Genomic DNA, 13,089 nt, shown 5'->3' with positions numbered 1-13,089 from the left:
GATAAGGAAGATTAATGACAAAGCCAGGAAATTAAAGCGCAGATCATTCCATGATGGACAGTTCAGGGGGATGAAGGGAAGCACAAACTTGGCACAGATGCCTGAATCCAGGAGCTTGAGGCCCCATGGCCTCAAACAGCAGAGAGCCGGGCACTCAGGCTCTGAGCCGCATCCCACGTCTCCTTCCTGAAACAACCCAAGACCCGATAAGTCTGTGCACCCCTGTGACTGCACTGGGTCATCTTGTCACTCTCATGCCTGAGGATGGTGTGGCAGAGGGCGCTTCACCACCTCCTGCCTTTGTTTTTCCTGTAGATCAGCAGGAGTCTCCATGGAAAGACCTGAGCCGTGAGCACCAGAGGAGCACAGCCAGCCCCGCCCCCCACCTGACCAGAAGCCCCTGCATTGGAGCAAGAAATGTAGTGACTTGCCAGACACTTGGTCAGTGGCTCACAGACTCATCCACAGGGATACACTGCCAGATACTCCTGCCTCTCCAGGGTACAGAGAAGTGGGTTTTGACCAGGCTGCCTGTTGTGGCAGAAGGGCTAGTCTCAGCCTACAGGGGAGGAAACTATAGCCCTGCCCGAGCCCTGGGAATAGACTCAGGGCCCTACAGGAATGTACCTAAGGCCAGGGACTAAGTCTTAGGCCAGTAGCTCCCATGCAGAGATGGCTCCTGCAGGTGACAGTGACAATAGGTCCATTAGTGCCTCTGCTGTGGGGGCAGCCACAGGGACTCAGAGTGGACAAACCTTCAGCTGCCCTCTTGCAGAATGGTCGGGAACATGGGACTGTGAGCTCTCTTCCAAGGGAACAAGGTCACTTCTGGGCTCGGGTGAGCACCAGGCAGTCTCATGCCTGATCTGCTGGACCTAGGCCATTCTGGTCATGATTTACTGTAATCCCGAATCTGCACCTGAGCCTCATCCATAACTTGCTCCTATTTTGCAGGAATAACTCTGAAAACCATGTAAACAGTGTCTTGTATCACAAAATTATCTAGATATCCAGGGTGTTTACTATGAACCATGATTTTACGTGTTTCTGACAACTGGAATTTCTGGAGTGAGTCTACTTTTAAACCATGAATATTAAATCTTGTGGATTGGTGTGGTAATACAGCAGGTAAAACACTCACCTTGCACTTGACTGACCCGGGTTCAATACACTAGCACATATATAGGGCCCAGACTCCCGCCAGAAGTGATCCCTGAGCTCGGAGGCAGGAATAAGGCACAGACAAAGCAGGGTGTTTACCAAAAATACTGCAGCTTCAAAAGGTAACTCTAATAAAACGAAACAATAACAAATACTCAAGTGTGAATTCTGAGGCAATGTCCAAGGTTGCCTGATGTTAAGAATAGTGAGTTGGTAGGTCCCAGGGTACGAGGCGTTTGGTGTTCCATTTCTCCAGAGAAACAAAGACACAGGGACCACAACAATTGATGGCCAGTGCACAGTGGACCTTTAATTCAGAACTGAATAGCATATTTATAGAACATCTGAGGGTGATCAAGGTACAGGACTGCATGTATTGTGATTTACCATTTACACAGGTCAAGCTTTTCAACAGAGGGAATTCTTTGGGGGGAAATTAACTCAAGAAGACGTTCTGTCTGAGAAATTCACTCAGGGCTTATAACATCTGTATTGCTTCGCTCTTTCTTTGTACATATTAAACAATTAAGTTCATTCTTATTAATATGCACAGTTATCTGAATATACACAGTAAAAAAAACATTTCAAAACTAACTACTCTAGGTTCATGAACTAATGTTAAAAGATGACTGTGCTTTTTCCATAAATTCCACATGGAGTCCTTGGCCCAGTTACCCCATGGGGTCCGATATTTTAGGTAATGAAGGCTTGGAAACAAGACCATGCTTTATGATTTCTAGACTGTCCCATACTGAAGCCAAATTAGCTTTGATGCTTGCCGCAGGTCAAACCAGAGATTCTCGGTGGGATCCAGTTTTCTGCGGTTAGAAAATACAACAACTGAAGCCTGAGTCAAGTAATTATGCTGGATGCCCGGGAGTAAATATATTTTAAAGTCAATTAACCCTTAAATATTAAGCACTTCATATTAACTTTTTTCCTTTGTGAAGCAAAGAACATTGCTCTATAGTCATAGATTATAGATTATATAGGTGAGAAGGGAAAGAGAAATGAAAATAAATGACTACAGATACAAAGACCAGAGTCACCAGAATGTTTCACTGTATAAGTTAAACTCGGGGGGTTGGGAGTGCTCATAAGAGTACTGTAACCTTCTCTGAGGGGAAGAAAAGTTGGCAATTCACTGATCAAGGCTAAGACACTCAGGGTTGATATCCAACACTCATGTGTAAAGACAAATTCTAGAGTGAAACATTGAAAGCGGGTCCTTAAGCCCCCTTTTCTGTTTTTTTCTATGCTGCAGAAATCCATATTTTCTCTTAAATACTAGTAATCTCTTTCATTGTTCTCACATCGTATGTGTGTGTATGTCTGTGTGTGTCCATGTGTTTCAATTTTGGACCACAACTGGCAGTGCTCAGGGGTTATTGCAGCTCTGGGATCAGGGCTCAGTCCTACTGGGGCTCAGGGACTATGTGAAATAACAGACATAGATCGAACCTGAGTTGGCCGCTTACAAGACAAGCACCCTACTGGCTGTACTATTGCTCTGGCACTTTCTAAGTTAATTATTTCCACAGCATCAGGAGTGACCCCGAGCAACACCACAACAACACCACACACCCCATAAGTCAACAGTTTCTCTTTAAAAAAAAAAGACACATGGGACTGGAGAGATAGCACAGCGGGTAGGCATTTGCCTTAGGCGCGGCCGACCCGAGTTCGATTCCCAGCATCCCATATGGTCCCCTGAGCACCGCCAGGAGTAAATCCTGAGTGCAGAGCCAGGAGTAACCCCTGAGCATTGCCGGGTGTGACCCAAAAAGCAAAAAAAAAAAGTTTCACTTGCACATTTCACCCACCCAGAGGGAATGAGCCACTGGGTGGCCTTTTCCCATTACAACAGTCAATCAAAGAACAGAGAAGAACTGGGTCTCCTGCTGAAGGGGGGTTGGGGCCCTACCCATTAAGGTAAATCTTAAGGTTCTATACTAGTGATGCCAGGGCCAAAGGCTCTGGAAACAGCCAAGCACAGGCCACTGCTGTCAGGTATTGAGAGGGCTAAGCCCCGCCCTGTGCAGGTCTCTCAGCCCTGCACCTAACAACTTCTGACCCTTCCCGGACCTGGAGGCAATCCTAGCTACGGGGAACCTCCCATGATCACTTGCTCACACGTCCGAACTCTGCACCCCGGCACAGCCCCCACTCCACTGCCCAAAGACCATGGGTCCCCCTAAAGCCTTTGCCATACATCAGGAACCGCCTGGATATCAGGAACGAGTGAAAAAGAAGCGCGAAACCGTGCCTCCAGGTACCCCAGCTCTGCCACTCACAGTGCAGGAGACTGGGAGGCCGCCTGTGTCCTGCCACAAAATCGGCCTCCACAGTCCCCCTGTCAAAAGAGCCATAAATTCCTCCTCTACCCACGAGACCAATGGTAGCCTGAACCAGGCAACCACAACTAGAATAGAAAGGATGCTGAAACTACCAGTTCTGTGACATCACTTCCACACCCACCAGGATCCTTAAAGGGCTATGGTCCAGATGCAGAGAGACCCTCTGTACCCATCCAGGTGAATTGGTGCTTTTAGGTGGCTGGACTGCATAAAGTAGTGGAGAGGCAGCTGTAGGAGTGGTGTGTCACACAGTGGGGGGCTGGGGGTAAGGACAAGAGCCCTGATCCTGTACTGGTTAGTCAACCATTGAAACAATGCTCTCACACACAGTTCATCAGGAAAAGCACATGTGGGTTGATTCAAGGTCAAACAGGCATGCTGGTACATGGCACCTGACATTGAGTTTCATGAGGAAGTAATCAAGAATGGGTGAAGCAGTGACTCTGAAGCCAACCCTGGTGATGCAGAGAAGAACTGGCCTAGCACCAGCACAGACAGCTGAACAGACACTGGAAAGGGGAAAAGCCTCGTAAGACCATCAAAGAGCACTGTCCAGTCAACACGCTATCTGTTGAAAACGCCTGACCAGTGGACTCTTGCCTACAAGAAAAAACACCGGATGCAGTTTGAGAAACCCAATTTCAAATCCAGAGTATGAACAAGAGGGGTAGTACAGTGGGGTGGGCGCTTGCCTTGTATATGGTCAATCTGAGTTCAATTTTCAGAATTTCAAATGGTCCCCTGAGCACCATCAAAGTAAAATCCAGGAGTAAACCCTGCACACTGCCAGGTGTGTACCACCAACAAACATACATACATATATATGGAGTGATAGCACAGCAGTAGGACATTTGCCTTGCACGCAGCCAGTCCGGCCAAGCCGGGTTCGATTCCTCCGCCCCTCTTGGATAGCCTGGCAAGCTACCGAGAGTATCTCGTCTGCACAGCAAAGCCTGGCAAGCTACCCATGGCATATTCGGTATGCCAAACACAGTAACAAGAAGTCTCAAAATGGAGATGTTACTGGGCCCGCTCTAGCAGAATGGATGAACAATGGGAGGACAGTTGTTTTAAAATATAAATATATAATATATGAAGTATATGTATTATACATAATAAAATCATATAAATTATATATATATCAAATTTATATCTATATACATGTATGGACACATAAAAGTAAGTAAGTAAAGGCCCTCCCGTTGATCATCGATTTGCTCGAGCGGGCCCAGTAACATCTCCATTGGAGACTTTTGTTGTTACTGTGTCTGGCATATCGAATACGTCAGGGGAGCTTGCCAGGCTCTGCCGTGCGGGCGAGATACTCTCAGTAGCTTGCCGGGCTCTCCGAGAGGGGTGGAGGAATCGAACTCGGGTCGGCCATGTTGGCTGCGTGCAATGCAAACGCCCTACCGCTGTGCTATCGCTCCAGCCTGTACACATAAAAACCTAGAGTATATTTTCTGACCCTACCTTGGAGCCTTTTTTGGCCTTTAAACAGATCTGAATCCTTTTTAACATTCTGGTGACTACTAGATTGATGGAAATTTGCTAATTCCAAATACAATGCTTATTTTTTTCTCTGATATTATTGAACTCACGGGTGGAATCCAAGAACTTGACGAACCTTGTGAGTAATCACAGGTAAATGGAAGGGCGGGCTGGGATGTGAGGAGCCTGGGGAGTGCTGGGATGTGGGGAACTGAACCATATTCCCAACATTTGTCAGACATTTGAATCAAGGGGCCCCTTCCATCCTTTCAAACGTCTTTCTACACACAGTAAAGTTCATTTAAACAGTTTCCCGTAGGGGCCAAAGAGGTAGGAGAGTAGGGAGGACATTCCTCTTGCTTTACCTTTACCAGGCTCCCAGAGCACCACCAGGAATAATCCCTGAGTATTTCTGGGTGTGACTCAAAAAGACGGCGTGTGCCCAGAACTGCAAACAGAGAAGCGAGTGAATGCGGGACTGTGTGACCAAGCAGACAAGGCTCGTCAGATCAGAAAGGACAAAATAGGGGAAACACATGTCCTGGGATCCAAGTCACTGCATTTGACAGAGCGAAAACGGGCCAGCACACTTGGGGGACCCGTGTTGTGCATCAGGTGGGAATCCAGAGCACAGAGAAAACAAGGCCTGTGCACCTCCACTGTGGCAGAAAAATAAACAGGAAAGAAAATAAAGTAGCAGGATGAAGTAATAGAACAGAAGGTCGGGCTGTGAACCCAATCTTCCCATATGGTCCCCCAAGCACTGCCAGGTGCAACGCCACAGTTCAGAACCAAGAATAATCCCCAGAATCACTGGGTGTACCCCTCCAAACAAAACAAAATACCCAGACGCAAGTCTTCATCCCCCAGCATCCCATATGGTCCCTGAGACATGTCAGGGGTCATCCTTAAGCACTAAGGTATGAGAACTCTTTAAGTTGGGTGTGGTTCAAAAGCCAAATACAACACAACTGAAATAAACATAGCCTCATAAGGAAAGTATCGGGCCCTCCACCAAGGAGGCACAATACAGGATCCTTCCTTAAACAACTAAGAGACATTTGGGCCAAGAAGACTGAGCGCTCCTGTCTCTGCATCACCTTATCTTGTCACTCTCTTCCTACCTAGAGATGGGATATCCGATGGCATGTCACCATGTAGTCCTGACTGATTTTTTTGAGGATCAGAGACCTGGAAGAAGAGTCAGAGCAGTGAGCACTGGAGAGGAGCACAACCCCCAGGCCTGAACAGGGCACTGGCTCACAGACACACCTAGAGGACACTGCCTAATGCTTGAGTCTATCAGGGGAGGCAAAATGGGTTGGCATCTGTGCTGCCTTTCACAACACAAGCTCTGTGCTTGGTTACAAGGGAGAAAACTCAGCCCTGCCTTGGCCTGAGGACTTCTCCCTAGGTCCCACAGAAGGCTCTCACAGGCACAGCCAGGCACTGACTTGGAGGGCAGATCATGTGCATCAGCGCCCCCTGCAGGCTGGCAGCAGGGCTGCCCCGCACAACCATAGCCCAGAATAGTGGCTCTATCACAGAGACAGCCCTTGTCCTCTTAAAAAAACCACTTTCTACACACACACACACACACACACACACACACACACACACACACACACACCCTTTACCCCAGGTACTCACCTAAATAGATATAGGTATACACAGGGCTTTGCAATGTGATGTGAAGAAGCAGAAATTCCTGTTCCGCCAGACTCTAAAACTAATAGGATGTTTGCTTGTTGACACCAGTCAATCCCCTGCATCCCTATGCATCCCTATGGCCCCCAGAGTACTCCAGGCAAAATACTTGAGCCAGGAGTCAGAGTAAGCCCTCAGGGTATCTTCACACATGTAGATACCCCAATTCCCCACACCAAAAATAACCCCCAAAGGAAACTAAAACCCCAGTCACCTTCAGATCCACTGCTCCAGGTGGACCCATAATACCACGGAAGCCATTGAAAAAGCCGGACGGTAATAGGATCTCTTACAATTGCAGGAGCTGCAACTCTGCCCAAAGTGAATCTGGAGATTTTACAGCAGTGAGACTGGGGTCAAGGTCCCAATGTAGGTCAGCTGAATGTCAGGATGGCTAAGCCCTTGCCCTTCGCAGGTCCCTCACCAATACCCACAGCCCCCATGCTCAGCCCAGTACCCACACTCTGATGCTCCATCACAGAGCTGTAGGCGATCCTGACCCAGGATCATTCACTCACATCCTCCTCCCCTGCACCCCATCAGAGATCCGCCTCGCCTCAGGAATCACCTGATATCAGGGACAAGTGAAAAACAAGTGCAAAAGTGCCCCCAGCTGACAAGGAGCCGCAGCTCAGTGTGGAGACGGGGAACCGCCAGCCGCTCACAGGAGATCACCCCTGTTCTGCCAAAGAGTCAGCCTCCAGAGTCCCACTTCCTCACAGGGGCCCGACTCTGTCCTTTACCCACATGAACAATGACACTGACCCAGTTTCCAGGAATAGAAGCACCAGGGAGGGCTTCCTGTGATGTCACTCTGTTTCCGCAAGCAGCCTTAAAGAGCCAGACTCCAGATGTGGAGAGAACCATTATGCCAAACCAGGAGAATCTGTCGTGAAAGGGGGACTGATTCACACACACAAAGGGGTGGAGAGGCAGCTGCTGTACTGGCCTACGAGCCTCACAGTGGAGGGCTAGTGATGTGTAAGAATCCCCTGGTCTCGTACTGGGCAAACAATGAGCCAATGCTCTCACACAAAGTGCATCAGGAAAATCGCAAAGTAAAACAGGCAATAGGGAGCAGGTGGTTCATGGGACAATGAGTTTCTCCAGGAAATAATCAAAGTAGGATGAAAGCAGTGACTCCAAGCCAGAACAAGAGCAGAGAGGTATTGGCCTAGCAGTAGCCCAGAGTGCTGGAGAAATGGTGGAACAGGAGCAAAGGCTCGTAGGAACATCAGAGAACACTGTCCAGTCAACAGTCTATGACTGACAACATGCGAGCAGTGAACAAGCACAAAAGGGCCTGCCCCTCAAGCTGGAGCGCCCCGGTTCTTTCAGGGCAGAGAATGGGAGGGACTGGGCGCTCATGAACCTCCAATCGCGTCCTGACAAAAATAGGTCTTCACAGTCCACTTTCCACGAAGGGCCGCCATTTCCTCCTCTACCATGAGACCAATGGCGGCCTGAGTCAGGCAACCACAATGGGAAGAGAAAAAATATCCAACGGTCCCTGGTCTGGGACGCCACTTCCACTGCTGCCAGAACTTGAGCTTTAAAGGGCCCTGGTCCAGATGCAGAGACCCTTTTTGTCCGCCCAGGTGAATGTGTGCTTCAAGGGGGATGGACGGAACAAAGGTGTGGAGAGTCAGCTGTGGAGAGTGGTGGGCAACACAGTGGGAGGCTGGGGATACGAAGACCCCTGATCCTGTACTGGTCAAACAATGACCCAATGCTCTGACACACAGTCCATCAGGGAAAACGCAGCTGGGTTGATTCAAGGTAAAACAGGAAGGTTGCTACAATTCACCGGATACTGAGTATCTTGGGGAAGTAATCAAGATGCGATGATAGCAGTGACTAATTGCTAATTCTAAATATAACACTTACTTTTTTCTGTATTATTATTGAACTCTTGGGGAACACGACCAACCTTGTGAAAAATCACAAGTAAACAGAATGGCCTGTTGGTTTGTGGGTAGCTGACCCATATTCCCAGCACTTGTCAGACATTTGATTCAAGAGGCCACTTCCATCATTTCATATATCTTTCTAAACACAGTAATGATTTAAACTGTTTCCAATAGGGGTCAAAGAATAGGTACAACAGATATGACTTTGGCTTGCACCAGCTTTAACAGGGTTCCCAGAGCACCACCAGGAGTAATCCCTGAGTATGACCCCCCAAGACTGGAAAAACAAAGCTTAAAATTAAAAAAAAAAAACGGCCTTCATGGTACTCCACTAAAGAACATTGCCAGGGCCATTTAACTAAGATAACACTTTCTGAAACATTTATCCTTAATACTGACACAACGCTAACCAGTACCTGAACACCTGGGAGGCAGAAATGACATGTGGGAAGAAGGTGGTGACACAGCCCACCTGGATTCAAACCACAGTACCCAATAATGATCCTGAGTCCCCCAGGTATGGATGACTGAGCTGAGAGAGAGGAGTAGGACTCAGCTGGGTGTGGCTTCAAAGAACATGAATCAAGAGGCCCTGAAGAATGAAGGTGTGGCCGGTTTTCTGCCATAATCCTCCAAACCCAGGGCCTCAAAGCCAAGTCACAGGGTCTGGAGCAATAGTCCAGAGGGGAGAGCTTTTTCCTTGCACGGGGCAACTCAGTTTCAATCCCTGCTATCCAATATGGTCATCAGGAACCGCCAGGAGTAACTACAGATTTGGAGGCAGGAGTAAACCCAGAGCATCGCTGGGTGTGAACCAAAAAGCAAAAAAAAAAATGTCAAGCCAGAGTCACAACAAATAATAAGACAGTGGTGAGCCTTGACAGCTCTGAGCGAACTGATCTTATTTTGCCTTTCTATTCATTTTTTTTTAAATTTTAATTAGTGAGACACCATGAGGTACAGTAGTAGACTTACAAATTTTTGTGCTTGGGTTTCAAGTATACAATGACAAAATACCCTTCCCTCAACCAGTGCCCATTTCCCACCACCACGGATCCCTGTATCCCTCCCACCCCCCATCCCCTCATATCCCACCCTGCCTCTGTGTATGGGCATTCCCTTTTGTTCTCTCTCTCCTTTTGGGTATTGTGGTTTGCAAAAGAGGCATTGAGTGGCAATCATGTTTGGTCTATATTCTACTTTCAGCATGCTTCTCCCATCCTGGGACGATCCTCCCAACACCCTTTATTTGGCGCTCCCTTCTCTGCCTGGGCTGCCTTTTCCCCTAGCATGTGTGGCTGGCCTCCAAACCATGCAGCAAAATTCCTGGTACTAATCTCGGCCACTCTTGACCTTGACAGCCCTAAGCAAAGGGGATTATTTTTGCATTTTTATTCACATTCCTCTTAGCTTTCACAAGAAATGTGAAAAGTACATGTTAACATCAAGTTCAAATTTGAGGTCCTTGGCATAGACTTTCCCTTATAGACTGACATCACAGAAAGTTTGTTATACACTAAGGGATTATTTCCGTCCTGGCTGCACTTTTGTAGCACAGCATCCCACGGTACAAAGAAAAGACACTTTCCCAAAGGGGCCTGTTTTGACATTAAAAATTGTTATTATGGCATTGAGTTATTTAATATGAATTTTACGATGTTTCCTAACACCAGAAAGAAACACAAAGGCCTTCCCACATTCTTGACATATATAAGATTTCACCCCAGTGTGAACTGCCCTATGTACATATAGGTCGGAGGCCAGACGGAAGGCCCTCCCACATTCCTTACAAACAAATGGTCTCTCTCCAGTGTGAATTCTCAAATGACAATTACGATTTGAGGCAGAAACAAAGGCCTTCCCACACTCCTTACAAACATAAGGTCTCTCTCCAGTGTGCTTTCGCATATGCCGAATAAGGCGTGCGGATTCCACAAAGGCCTTTCCACATACCTTACATCCATAAGGCTTCTCTCCATTGTGAATACTCATATGTCGAGTAAGGCCTGAGGATACAACAAAGGCCTTCCCACATTCCTTACAAACATATGGTCTCTCTCTAGTGTGATTTCCCATATGACGAGTAAAGCTTGAGGATTCAACAAAGGCCTTTCCACATACCTTACACCCATAAGGCTTCTCTCCAGTGTGCTTTCGCATATGCCGAATGAGGTTTGCGGATTCCACAAAGGTCTTTCCACATACCTTACATCCATAAGGCTTCTCTCCATTGTGAATTCTCATATGTCGAGTAAGGCCTGAGGATACAACAAAGGCCTTCCCACATTCCTTACAAACATATGGTCTCTCTCCAGTGTGAATTCTCATATGGTAGGTAAGTCTTGAGGAATTAACAAAGGCCTTTCCACATACCTTGCATCCATAAGGCTTCTCTCCATTGTGAATTCTCATATGCCGAGAAAGGGTTGAGGACACAGAGAAGGCCTTTCCACATAGCTTACATCCATAAGGCTTCTCTCCTTTGTGAATTCTTATATGCCGACTAAGGTTTGAGGAATAAGTAAAGGCCTTCCCACACTCCTTACATATATAAGGCCTCTCTTCAGTATGAGTTTTCATATGCCCGGTGAGGGTTGAGGATCGAGTGAAGGCCTTTCCACGTGCCTTATATTTATGAGGTTTCTCTCCAGTATGAATTTTCCTGTGTTTAGAAAGGTGTGAGGAATAACCAAAGACCTTCCCACATTGCTCACACACATATGCTTTCTTTCCAGTATGGATTCTACAATGTTTTAAGAGGTCTGAGGGTCGAGTGAAGGCCTCCGCACAGTCCTTACATGTATGCGGTTTCCCTCCTTTGTGGATGTTCATGTCATCACATTGCGGTAATGCCGGATTCAAACCATGAACTTGCTGCTGACACTCCTGGGGATTCTCTCCACTGTGGGTTTCTAAGGGAACATCATGGTCCTGGGAACATGGGGAAGCTCCCCCATATTCCTTACTCTTGGACAGCGTCAATCCATGGTGACACTGCTTGTGGGCCTTTCGGTGTGAAGGACTCACTATAAACAGTGCTTCTCTCCCATATTCTAGGGTCTGCCCCAATGTTGCGGTTTGTGTCCGTGGTCTGAGAATAACAGACTGTGTGAACATTTTCCCACGGGAGGGATTCTTCAGAGTGAGGTTGCTCTCTCCATTCTGATCACCCTCAGAGGCCATCCTGCCTGCCTTGGCATCCCCGTGTGGCTGAGGGCACAAATGCACACTCGAGACTTTTTCACAGTGTGAAGGGTCAAAGACATTCCACTCGGGCTGGCTGCTTCCCTGTAGAACAGCAGAAGATTCCAATTATCATTCTATTCCTTAAGAGTCTCCATGTTACATGAAATTGATACCTGCAGATTGGTTTCTAACATTTGTACCACACCAATGCAATTCCCTACCGGTGGATGGCATTACCATGGACTAACCTAATGTTTCTGTAAGACACACATGGAAAATTGATGAATGTGGGGCCATTAATTTGTTAAATTAAATGAAAAAGCACGGCATTTACATGAAACATATTACAATTTTTTTAGGTTTTGAGCAGAGATGTCAGCACCCAGTGAAGATAAGGGTCCTGGACCTCAAGCATCATACTATGAATTTCCTTCCGGCCATTCCTGGCCCTGCACTTTAAAAGTAACATACTGGTCCACTGACATTTTCCGTTAGTAGTATAATACTAATAATTAGTAACATAATAATGACATCTTATTATCTCATTCCTACTTTGGACAAACTGGCAGGCTACCGAATGTAACCAGCTCACACGGCAGAGTCTGGCAAACTCCCCGTGCGCGTACACAATATGCCAAATACCAGTAACAATGAAGGGTCTCGTTCTCCTAACTCTGAAAGATCCTTTAATATGGCACTTTTTAAAAAAATCTCAGGGCTAGGACAAAGGAGACGTTACTGGGGCCTGCTCGATGCACTCGACGAATAACAGGATGGTTGTGATTGTGATTGTGATTATAATATTGATTCCAAACTTGCAAATCTTACCAGCTCACTCATACTCACTAACTGAGTTCCCAAATCCTGAAGCCGTGCTTTGAGTTCTGAAACCAAACACAATATACAATGTAAGAACTCTTCGAATGAAACATCCTTAACCAGGCAGTACAGCTTCAGGATATCTATATGGTACTCACAGTCCAAAGTATCCCACAGAACAGGGAAGGTCCCGGGGAGGATTGCTGTGAAAAGTTTGGCAATCCCATAAGATATATTTTTTTCTTTTTTGTTTGTTGAACATACGCAGTGATGTTCAGGGAACTATATGGGATGCTGGTTATTGAACCAGGTGGACAGTGTGCAGGACAAGCGTATTTCCTGCATTACTATCACTCAGAGCCAAAACAGCTTCATTATGGCCTCACTTATTAACTAAACAAAAAGGCAAAAAAAATTTTCAAGATACAGCGACATTATAGGCTGTACAGACAGGCTGG

Source organism: Sorex fumeus, unplaced genomic scaffold (assembly GCF_029834395.1).
Source record: "Sorex fumeus unplaced genomic scaffold, SorFum_2.1 ptg000019l, whole genome shotgun sequence".
Taxonomy (NCBI): domain Eukaryota; kingdom Metazoa; phylum Chordata; class Mammalia; order Eulipotyphla; family Soricidae; genus Sorex; species Sorex fumeus.
This window is presented reverse-complemented; position numbering follows the sequence as displayed.